We start from the raw sequence: 12,966 nt of genomic DNA, 5'->3' as shown, positions 1-12,966 counted from the left end.
ACAGTCACATACAAACAGAAAAACTCAGCATAGAGGGAGGGGGAGCTTTAATTTAATAATTATGTATCGATTAGAAAGACATGTTTTAATTTTGCTGCCATTTCAGGGAAGGTGCAAAAAATTTCAGAATGAGATGTTTACTCTGCAGCGGAGTGTGCGCTGATATGAAACTTCCTGGCAGATTAAAACTGTGTGCCGGACCGAGACTCGAACTCGGGACCTTTGCCTTTCGCGGGCAAGTGCTCTACCAACTGAGCTACCGAAGCACGACTCACGCCCCATCCTCACAGCTTTACTTCTGCCAGTACCTCGCCTCCTACCTTCCAAACTTTACAGAAGCTCTCCTGCGGCTGTGAGGACAGGGCGTGAGTCATGCTTGGGTTGCTCAGTTGGTAGAGCACTTGCCCGCGAAAGGCAAAGGCCCAGAGTTCGAGTCTCGTTCCGGCACACTGTTTTAATCTGCCAGGAAGTTTCATATCAGCGCACACTCTGCTGCAGAGAAAAATCTCATTCTGGAAGCATCCCCCAGGCTGTGGCTAAGCCATGTCTCCGCAATTTCCTTTCTTTCAGGAGTGCTAGTTCTGCAAGGTTCGCAGGAGAGCTTCTGTAAAGTTTGGAAGGTAGGAGGCGAGGTACTGGCGGAAATAAGGCTGTGAGGACGGGGCGTGAGTCGTGCTTGGGTAGCTCAGTTGGTAGAGCACTTGCCCGCGAAAGGCAAAGGTCCCGAGTTCGAGTCTCGGTCTGGCACACAGTTTTAATCTGCCAGGGAGGTGCAAAAAATTGTTGATACTTTGTGATGTTATCAGTCCCTTTAGAGGGGATGTCCCAGGGGGAAGTGTCAGTACTTAGGGATGTGACAAGAACAGTAATTAAAGCCAAAAAAAAGTCCAGTAAACTTGAGACTAAAATTCATGAGCACTTCATTTTTGATACTGTGAAACAAATGTCTTCTATCGCAAGCTCTTTGTTTTCAAAATTTTGAGAGGCGGCTTCTGATCAGAGTGAAAGAAAAATGATCAAGAAAACTGCATTAAGTGTTGCTACTAAATGGCAATACAAAAAGCTATCCAGGAGTTTGTTAAGGAAGTCATCTGTCACACACTTATTCTTCTGATCCTGTGCCCTCAAATGTTTACCTTTCTCTTTAGCGAACAGTTGTCAAGAATAGCCCTTTCTGGATAAAAATGCACTTCTAACCTGGCTTGACAACATCTTTCACTGAGAAACAGTAGGTTTTTAGATGTTTGGAATTGGCACGCTACCTGAGCATTGTCATACTGTTATAGATAATGTGAAAGAATATACTGTTGATGATTAATTTCTCTCTAATGTTTGCTATTGTGTTCAGTTGACAAATGGAAAAAAAACACTATTAAAATGTGCACTGTACTAATCCAAATAATTTACTGCTTACTACTATAACCCTATGACAACAGTGTTCTTTCATAAAACATAAAGTATCTATAATACAAGTGTGCCTAAATTGCCATACATTAGTGAGATATTACACATTTTGACTTCAGAACAGTCTGGTTACATGCTGTTCTGTGTCATACTCAAGTAGTGTGGAAAAGAGACAGCTGGAGTTGATAAGTTATTCTGTGCGACTAAAGTTGTGTATTCACAAAAACCAAAAATGCCAACGGAAACAGAAAAAGACATGATGAAGTGTGCAATACCATAAGTTTTTCACCCTGACACTTTGGGGTAATGGCAGCGGTGAGAAGGCTTACAATGGAGTCTTTTTCTTAAGAGCACCGTATTGATATTCGAGCTGGCTGCTTATAGTTTCGTCAGTAAGTGGGTAAAAAAACAGACCGCCAGTGTGATTAGAACCAAGAGCCAGTGCAGCCTTCACTTAACTGTCTGATCATGTTACATCAGAGGTAGCGAAGAGCTGCAGCATTCCTCCCTCCCTTGTTGCCCTGGTGGTGACTAGGACAGATAAATCACAACATAAAAGACAAGAGTAACTGAGATTTCCACTTGGAAGGATCATCCTGAGTTCAGAACCATAAACTGATTGTCACACCTTAATTAAAAATCGCTCAGTTTGTTCAATGGAAATGACAAAAGAATAAGAAGTGAATTTAGCAGGAGAGTTCTGTGCCAACCAGGAAGTAACTTGGCAGTCACAGAGTTGCCAAACATATTGTACATGATTGGCTAGTTTCAGTTATACTACCAGCAGGAAAAATATGTTTCCATAACCAATATATTCCCCAGGAGGGCTCGATAGTGGGTGCAGTTTGCATCTCAAAGACAGGGCCGCGGAGAGCCAGAACACCAAAAGTACAAGCTGAGGAGTTATATTCCAATATCTGTAGTTAGGTTTAGGATCTATAGCATATTTATTAATAATATTCGGATGCACTGACTGTGAAATATCATAAATACATAACACAGTCATTTTTTCTTTTAGTTCGAAGTGTTTTGAAAACTGGAAAGCTCTTTCACATATTTGGAGCAGTTCTTCTAGTCACACTGTAAACCTCATGAATGTGCAACACATATTTTGATGATTATGGACATAGAGAAGTTTTTCTTAAGAATTCTGTCATTGATGCTATCGCCAAAACAGAGGGACACAAATGAAAAAACAACACAGCATTAGCTGCAAAATTGAACATCCACAGAGCGACTGTATGCTACAAGTAACAAAATTCATAATCAAGAGTCTACTGTCCAAGGAAATCATACACAATGATTAAAAAAGCCGGCTCCAAAAACTGTGAAGAAAATGAGACCAATGATTGGGTCCAGGGCAAGTTTGATTCCAGCTTCTACGAACATGGGAAGGGGATGCAGTTGTCATTAGAATGAAGAATAAGAAGTACAAAATGCAGGTGAAATGAAGTGTGAAGCAAGCTGTGTTGAGTAATATTATTTACCGTAATTACTTAATTCATGAATAATTGCAGCTACGATCTCTAAGTCTGTGTTTACATTAGGTACAGTATAAATTTATATTGCCACGATGCATGACAAATTTAACCTTATTTTATATCAGTAGTCCATTGTAAAAGTGTCATTGAAGTTTTACTTGCAATATGTTAGAAATTAGCAACTGCTTGCATTATTACAGAGGTGATATGTAGGTTTGTAATTATTCATTTGTCAGCCTTTAGAAGCCCTAGAGCTGCCTGTTACAGTCAAATGTATACCTTCCAGGAAGTCTGGCAATAGCAATAATGGGTTTAGTAAGTTTGCCAGAAGCGATGCAGAGCTCAGGGCCTTTGTGTTTGTGGATAAAAGGTTATGTGTAAATATTTGTAGAATACATTGCATTAACAGTCTCAAAATAATCTCTATATGGCGATGAGGAAAAATCATTAACATTGGTGGTGGTGGTGGTGGTGGTGGTGGTGGTGAAGAATATATCTGTCATTTGACATTGCATTGAACACTCTGTGTAACAATAAAAACGACAATATCCACTGAAAAGGAATATGTCGTGGCAGTTTGTGGCTCATATTCGATTCACAACACAATTCACATTAGACAAAAATTAATTTGCATCTTTATTCAACTGTCACAACTTTTCCCTGTACCAAAGATGTTTAGTGTAAGTCCAGAGTGCATAATATCTTGTTAATTCTTGCCAGTTTAGGTATGTTCGTGTTACGGATACTATATGTTTTATTAAAATAGGTTTTCATCATAAGGTTATTGTGGTAAATTGTGATCATTTGTATTAGTACAGTGCATATCATAATAGTGTTTTTATGTTAGTTTATTGAACACAACAGTAAACATAAGAGAGAAATTAATCATCAACACTATATTTTTTGACGTAATCTAAACCAGTCTGACAATGCTCAGCTAGTTTAATGATTCCACACATGTAGAAACCTACTCTTTTGGAATTGAAGATGCCAGTCATTAAGCCAAATTTGAAGTGCAATTCCATCCTGAAAGGAATTTTACCAACAGTTGTTCAATAATGAGTGGGAAAGGTAAATATTTGACGGAATAAGACCAAAAGAATAAGTGAATGATATATGACGTTCTAAAAAAAACTACAGGTTAGTTTTGTTTGTGAAATCAGCAGAGAGAATTATCACGTAGTAGCAACATTTAATGCAGTTTTGCTGGTTGTTCTTCTCCATTACAATATTATACGTAACAATATTGCATAAGAATGCTCAATGAGCGGTGTTGTGACAATCAAACAAAACTGCAATAGTGATCATCTTTTTGGTTTTTGTTGCTTTAAATTAAAGCATGTAGTAATCCTACACCCAACTTCTGATCATTGCCAGTTTAATGCAGGTGTCACATCGCATGAAGGTTAAATGGTTGCAGTTCACCACTTATGTCAATTATTGAGACTTCCTGAATGTGGAAAATAATTTGCACTAGAATGATCTCTCTTGAAACAAGAAAATCCTTTTATGGTGTGATTTGTCCAATAGCACATGCCCCAAACAAGGCACAAACCCAAAGCAATGATGCGTCACTTATGTTAGATGCTTGTAACTCTATTTTATAACACATAAAAGAAAGCTCATAATGTTCGGGTTTGCAAAGTCCAATAAATAACAGCAAGACATATACTAGAACTTCAGATAAGAAAATGACAGTTGTTCAATACACTCATAGCCACCTACAAGTTTTATAATTGCATGGTGCTCACTTGATTTTTTAAAAAGTTATTTCACAGGGAAAACAAACTACAATAAGCTTACCATTGTCAGCAGAAATGTGCCCAAGATGTGCTATTTTCAACTGGTCAGAGGGCAACTAGTGCCAAGTGGCTCTTAGGAATCTCTTGAGCATAAACTGTTCTGATCTTGAAGCAGCCATGAGCTCTTTTGCTGAAGGTTTTGCTAGTTCTGGTGGTTAGAAAGTGAAGTAAATGACAATTGAGATTTCATCAGACTGATATCTTTAGCAGACAGCTGAAATGCAGTTAAAAAAAATAAAATAAAAGGAGGACTGGACTCGAACTTGTGATTCTACATATACCTTGAATGATATTTACCACTATATGAAGCAGAACCTACATTGCATGATGTTTACTGCTAGATCATGAGAAGATACAGTACTGTAACGGCCCAAACAGAAGACATCACCTCCTCCATGCTCTTCCCCATCAAACAATGTTGCCAGGTCATGCAGGTGGCTGGACTTAGAATTTTATGGGATGGCCAGTTTTATTGGTCACTTGGCCACAACTCGGAGTTAGTCGCTGTGGCAGCCAGGTTTCATGACAGAGTATACAGCAAAGAATAATTTGTCAACAGCACATTGTCAATCATGGTAATTAAACTTCGTGGTCTAAAACTGTATTGGTCAGTGTGTATTAGCAGTGTATACCTATAGAACATTAAAGTAAAACTCTATATTTCTGAGTTCTGTTTGTTCTCTGAGTATATATTTTGATTTCCCTGAGGCACTATAAATGTCAATTTCCTCCAGATTGCCCATCAGTCTACCTTTCTCCCTCCTGTGTGGTACCTTCAAAGAGTCCTCAATGCTGCTGTGTTGAGATTGTAATCACCCATATGTGTTCTAAATGAGGTTACGCTGTCTTGCTTGTGTTTGTGTGCTCTCTGAATCTAACAGAGAAACACCTCCCCTGTTTACCTCGTGTACAAACTATCACATGTGCCCCATTGTATTCAGTACATTCCTGATCTCATAAATGGTTTTCTTTAGTGGGTGGGTGGTTTGCCTGACTATTTGCCCCATCAAATTGATTGAGCACTTCTATTTTAATATTATTTTTACTCCTTTGGGAATAAAGTTTTAGTCAACTAAGTTGAGAGTATCATAATGTGCTCCTGACTTGTTACTCTTTGATGTACTGCTGACTCTATTCTTGCTGCAGTGACTTTTCAGGGCTCACATACAGTTTGTATCTGTGGCACTATATTTGACATTTGTACCTATAAAAAATCCAGGATGGAATAACGACAATACAATGAAATGGATAAGATTATTGCTCACAATATAGTGAAGATATTGAGTCACAGACAGACACACCAAAAAGACTGCTAAACAAGTAAGCTTTCAGACAAAAGGCTTGTCTAACTCAGAAGGCCTTATGGCCGAAAGCTTGCACGTTTATCAGTCTTTTTGGTGTGCCTGTATGCAGCTCAACATCTTCACTATGTGATGAGTAACGATCTATCCTTTTCATAATATTTTCATATGTACCTATGACTTATTTACAGACAATAAAGAGTGATTTAGCCCTACGTGAACATTATTTTTAACCTGTTTCTATGCCTTAATATACATCAAATCTTGTAAGTGTGCGAATGTTACAGACTATAAATTTGTTTCTGACTGTTATTCTCCTATTATGTTTTTTCTTTGTGCAATATACTAAAAGTTTGTAGATGCCTGACTGTGGTAGAGGAGCTGGAGATGCAATAGCAAAATAAAAACAGTTACAGTCAAAAGCAAAAAAGTCATCATTTAAGGGACGATATATTTATTTGAATATTGCAAATAAGATGTATGTAGTGTGGGATTTATTTTTTCAGAAAAGAAATCTTTGAAAAAGCAAAAGTCATTAGGAGAAGAGACTTGTAAATAAATGTACAGATAGGCACACAAGGTATCATCATTGTTTGATATCAGTTTATGAAATAAACTTTGTATTAACGGAGTGTTCAATTATAAATTATCCATCGTGAATTAATGTTGATCAGTCTGTTAAAGCAACATAAGAATAATTTTGACATTACTGTACTCCGACCTGGTCAGTATGATGTTTGAGTAATTTATTTACAAATATAAACAGAAATTTTGCATGTTTAGTGATGTGACACCAAAATGAAAATATTTGTTTTTACAATATAATTCGTTATATTGTTGATAGGCCCCCTGGAGTTTTCTTGATTTGAAATATTTGTTTCTGGTAGACTCATTTGAAATATTTGTTTCTGATAGGCTCAAATGTGTTCCCTTCAGTGGTGTAAATGATTTTAAAATCATATGTTGATTTTAGGATGTGTGTCAAATGTCACAAAATTTGGAATTGTTTGTAAATTTAATTGCTGATAAGATAGCAAATAAATTTGTCAGAAAGTTTATAATAGACTGATTTTGTGATAGCGTAACCTGCAGTTACACTGTCAAGTAATCATTACTTCAGAGCCATTTTCTCACTAATTATTGCCACTTGAAAACTGGGAAAATGTCTCTTAACAAAATGTTTCAGAATGGTTGGAAAGAGGTCAAGCGTTGGCCATTGCTTTCTGATTTTCATTTTTGTTGTTTCTGAATACTGCATAAAAAGTTGTCAGGATTTCAATTTGCAGGATCCTAGCTCTGTTAGGCTAGGCACAATGGCCCTCCAAATCTGAGGATTCTATGGTGATTCCAGTCCAAAGGAGAGGGGTCATTGTGAAACTGGCTCTAGTGCCTACATGAAGTTAAAGATCAAGCCAAATCTTTGCAGATGTGCATGCAGATCTCTTAGGTGTATTCTGTATAAGTTTTATTAACATTGAAGATATACATCTGGAAACATCATCCACATTGTGTCACTTCTCAAGGAAAGACCCAACAAGAAATAGGGGATTGTTACTTATCTGCACAAAAGTGTGATGATGTCTTGAGGTTGTGCTGAGTCACACAATAACTATACGTCTAATTATAATTACAATATTGAATGCTGCTGTGTTGAGATTGTAATCACCCACATGTGTTCTAAATGAGGTTGGGCAGTTAGTATCAAATATATTCATGTGTAAAACCTATGTGGAGTTGAGCTGGTTTGGACTGAGGGCTGTTCACACTACAAAAGTACTAATAGTGTTATCTAGGGATATGGTATGTAGAAAAAGCAAATGTGAATGACTGCAAGTGTTGGAGATTTTCCCACTGTGTGTGAGCAAAACTTGATATGATATGGAGGTAGCTGCAACCTGAAGGACATGAAAGAATCCCATATGGATGAAAACTTTAAAAACAACTTAATGAATACATTTATGTTTCTCTTTTTTTAGTGATTTTTCACCACTTCTACCTTATTAACTAGAAATAAAAAAGTCTGTTTTAAAAAATTCCGGTGACCTTGCACAGTGGTAACCCTGGTCCACTTCAGATCAATGAAGTTGAGCACAGTTAGACTTCGTAACACTTGGATGGGTGACTGTCTGAATCTGGCATGCACTGTTGGCTAGCAAGCTGCAGTCAGCACTTATGTGACCAATTGAGGAACTACTTGATTACGAGTGTGGATTGCAAAGTTCTCAGAATGTAATAGAAAAAAAAGTGCTTACATCACTGAAACTTTTTTTTTTATTTTTCAATGTAGTCTCCCTGTAGATTAATGAACTTGGTCCAACGATGTTCCAGTGCCTTGATCCCATATCAAAAATGAGTTCCCTCCAGGTCAGAAAAATAGTTGTCAACTTCGGCTATCAATTCTTGATTTGAAGTGAATATTTTTCCCACAAGAAAAAATTTTCAGTTTTGGGAATGCAAGGAAGTCAGACAGAGCCATATCAGGTGAATAAGGTGGGTGTGGCAACAGTTCATACCTTAGTTCATGTAATTTTGCCATGGCGACAGCACGTGTGGGCGTGCGTCAAGAATCATGGCACCCATCTTGCAGATAATTTTTCCATTTGAAATTCTTCAGTTAAAATGTGATATACCATTTCAGATGACATCTGGCAAGTGTGAGCAATTTCACGCACTTTTAATCGGCGTGCTCCATGACCATTTTGCGCACTTTCCCAATGATTTCTGGAGTAGTGACACTGCTCGGACCATCAAATTTAAATCCATTTGTCCACTTGGCAACAGTTGAATGTGAAGGAGCAGAATCCCCAGTGTATTCTGGAAATTGTCATGAATGTCCTTTGCTTTCATACCTTTCTTCACAAAGTATTTAATCACTGCTCAAATCTCGGAATTTTTTTTTTCCATCTTTGCAAATGATGATGTGGGAACACCAACAGAGCAACATCACCGCCACAGCTTTCTTCCAATAGCACTGATGTGGCACTTGTTTAGAGGGAACAGTCCGATGAATATCACGTGAACAACTTGTTGTGCTAGCACTGACCTCTCATGGTGGTTCTGAGAACTTCTCAAACCACCCTCATAATTTAGAAGTAGCGGCTTTGGTCATGAAAACTGCCAATGGCTGGGAGAGCAGTGTGTTGACCGCATGCTGCTTCATATATGGATCCAGCGACTCCTATGGGCCAAGGATGACACGGTGCCTGAGTATGAAGTTTTGTTTTCACAGAGTTTGGTTGTTGATTATATAGTGAATATTCACTATATTATATGACAGGCTTTAAATATATGAGAGGGCAAGCTTTCAGATTGCAATAAATCAATCAAGACATGGGGAAACTCCACTTTCTGCATGCTGCGACAATATTTCACGTGCAGAAGAACAAATATTACATGCTAGTATTTGCATAAAACCACAGCTGTAGTCCAGTATAATGGCAACTTTGGACAGCAGTGTACAGTGTTTGTAGGTGATGTGTGACATATCATTAAGATGTTGCTACATTTTCCTATGTACTGGAGCTGTGTAATTTCAAGGATTTATCTAGTGTGAATAAGCAGTATAGAGAATGGGGAGTATCTGTTGCGCCACATCAAGCTCATTGATTTTCGAGTTAATAGATGAAACAGCAAGATCAACCATTGTTCCATCCACAGTTACCTTGAAAACCATTGTAAATTTACATCATGTCACCTGTATTATTGTAGAGACTTGAAAATTGTGTTCTTTCTGTCTTTTTAGGGGTATACCATTTTGCATTCCTTCTCCTTCAGTTTTTTCTCTCTTTTTCAATTCAAGAAAATGTCAGAGGACTCCATCACTATATGGAAGTTCTCTCTCTCTCTCTCTCTCTCTCTCTCTCTCTCTCTCCCAATGACCATTTATCTGCCAGCAGTAATCTGTTTTCCAATGTAGCAATGATTTGTGTGGCAATGTAGTTGCAACAGAGTAGTTGTGATCCTTAAGTCACCTGCACATGGAGAGAGAAAATGAATGGTGTATAATTTTACAATGTTTTAAATGTATTTCACTGTATTAATGGAAGAGTCTCCTTTGTTTGCTATGTTGATTCCTCTGACCTTGTCCTCAAGATCGACTTACCTCAAGAGTTCACTGTATTTGATGCTATATTGTACAGAGTATTGAATGCACTGGAGCAGATTAGATGTGCTGCAACTGCAAAATTTCTCGTATGTGCCGGCTCCCTGAGTGTTCTTAACACTCTATAACAGTTGTACCTAGCAGCTAATGAAAGACCAGAATATCCAGGATGCCCTCCTACACCTACAAAAGGTCTTTCTACTGGGTGCCAGGAAGCATGGGTAGTAAATGAAACAAAGTGACAGATGTAGCAGCCAACAAGAAGTGTTGTGATTGTCAGGTAGTTCATTGTGGCATCCCTTAACACGCTATCACTTCAATGATGAGATACTCGAGAGACCCATTGAATTTGTGTTTTTGTCATATACAGGGTGTTACAAAAAGGTACGGCCAAACTTTCAGGAAACATTCCTCACACACAAATAAAGAAAAGATGTTATGTGGACATGTGTCCGGAAACACTTAATTTTCATGTTAGAGCTCATTTTAGTTTCGTCGGTATGTACTGTACTTCCTTGATTCACCGCCATGATTTCATACGGGATACTCTACCTGTGCTGCTAGAACATGTGCCTTTACAAGTACGACACAACATGTGGTTCATGCACGATGGAGCTCGTGCACATTTCTGTCGAAGTGTTCGTACACTTCTCAACAACAGATTCGGTGACCGATGGATTGGTAGAGGCGGACCAAGTCCATGGCCTCCATGCTCTCCTGACCTCAACCCTCTTGACTTTCATTTATGGGGGCATTTGAAAGCTCTTGTCTACGCAACCCCGGTACCAAATGTAGAGACTCTTCGTACTCGTATTGTGGACGGCTGTGATACAATACGCCATTCTCCAGGGCTGCATCAGCATATCAGGGATTCCATGCGATGGAGGGTGGATGCATGTATTCTCGCTAACGGAGGACATTTTGAACATTTCCTGTAACAAAGTGTTGGAAGTCACGCTGGTACATTTTGTTGCTGTGTGTTTCCATTCCATGATTAATGTGATTTGAAGAGAAGTAATAAAATGAGCTATAACATGGAAAGTAAGCGTTTCCGGACACATGCCCACATAACATATTTTCTTTCTTTGTGTGTGAGGAATGTTTCCTGAAAGTTTGGCTGTACCTTTTTGTAACACCCTGTAGATAACAGTGCCCAACATTTGAATTTACTGTGTTTATGTTTAGAGAAGAGAGCAAGAACTAATTTACTGATAGATTTGCTCCCTATTTTAATTGACTATGACACAAATGTGGATGACTTTAAAGTTTCTGTGAAATGTCAAACTTGAAGGAAAAAGTTTTAGGTAGAAGTTTTTGATGTGTTATCACTGTGGCTGGCTCACCCATGTTTTTTATAATTGATCAACCAGCACATATATCTTTGTAATTATTTTAGCTTTTCTCTTATATTACTTGTGTTTTGATAGTTTTAGAACCATTATTACTCTATCTTCCAGCATTTGGGATAGTGTGATTTTGTGGTTGACAGTGGGTTATATTGGTAGAGAGAGAGAGAGAGAGAGAGAGAGAGAGAGAGAGAGAGAGAGAGTAATTTTTATATCAGATTGCCTCCTACTTACTTTTTGACATTTCAGAAGTTTTAAGTGCATTCATTTCTACTAATTTCCATAAGTGTGCGACCATGGTTGACTACCTGTCCTCTCCTCATTAATTGTGTGTGATTCATATGTTTGTATGTCTGACTCATATTTTCCTTGTATTAAGCTGACAGATCATGTGTCATTGTAAAATGATGATCACAGGTGAATAAATGATTAATGCATATCTGTTGCAAAATATATTAATTTTTGTGCATAGTTATCTAATGTTTTGCTAATTTATTTTAGCAAAAGTGAAAGTGAAAAGTGAAAATATGGTCAGAATTCTTAAGCCAAAACCGAAGTTTTTCTTATTTGTTTGTTCAAATCCCATTTCTTATTTACAAATTCACATGTGTGAAGGAGAAAGAGTTTTTGATGTTATTTGTCACGAACAAACAAAGCAAGATACAAAGAATAAATTTAATAGGTTCTACATATTACCTTGGTTTGCCGATGACATTGTAATTCTGTCAGAGACAGCAGAGGACTTGGAAGAGCAGTTGAATGGAATGGATAGCGTCTTGAAAGGAGGGTATAAGATGAACATCAACAAAAGCAAAATGAGGATAATGGAATGTAGTCGAATTAAGTTGGGCGATGTTGAGGGTATTAGATTAGGAAATGAGACACTTAAAGTAGTAAAGGAGTTTTGCTATTTGGGGAGCAAAATAACTGATGATGGTCGAAGTAGAGAGGATATAAAATGTAGACTGGCAATGGCAAGGAAAGCGTTTCTGAAGAAGAGAAATTTGTTAACATCGAGTATAGATTTAAGTGTCAGGAAGTCATTTCTGAAAGTATTTGTATGGAGTGTAGCCATGTACGGAAGTGAAACATGGACGGTAAATAGTTTGGACAAGAAGAGAATAGAAGCTTTCGAAATGTGGTGCTACAGAAGAATGCTGAAGATTAGATGGGTAGATCACATAACTAATGAGGAAGTATTGAATAGGATTGGGGAGAAGAGAAGTTTGTGGCACGACTTGACCAGAAGAAGGGATCGGTTGGTAGGACATATTCTGAGGCATCAAGGGATCACCAATTTAGTGTTGGAGGGCAGCGTGGAGGGTAAAAATCGTAGGGGGAGACCAAGAGATGAATACACTAAGCAGATTCAGAAGGATGTAGGTTGCAGTAGGTACTGGGAGATGAAGAAGCTTGCACAGGATAGAGTAGCATGGAGAGCTGCATCAAACCAGTCTCAGGACTGAAGACCACAACAACAACAACAACAACAACATATTACCTTCTAAATATCCTTTGTGTCTGTATACT

At 38.0% G+C, this 12,966-nt stretch overlaps 1 protein-coding gene across 1 annotated transcript in view; it reads left to right on the top strand.

Moving 5' to 3' along the window:
* LOC126109312 (uncharacterized) overlaps positions 1-12,966 on the top strand; it is a 94,659-nt gene that overhangs the window by 23,895 nt on the left and 57,798 nt on the right. The window lies entirely within an intron of this gene.

This window comes from Schistocerca cancellata, chromosome 1 (assembly GCF_023864275.1).
Source record: "Schistocerca cancellata isolate TAMUIC-IGC-003103 chromosome 1, iqSchCanc2.1, whole genome shotgun sequence".
NCBI classification, from domain to species: domain Eukaryota; kingdom Metazoa; phylum Arthropoda; class Insecta; order Orthoptera; family Acrididae; genus Schistocerca; species Schistocerca cancellata.
The sequence above is the reverse complement of the archived record's forward strand: the minus strand, read 5'-3'. Positions and strand labels throughout refer to the sequence as shown.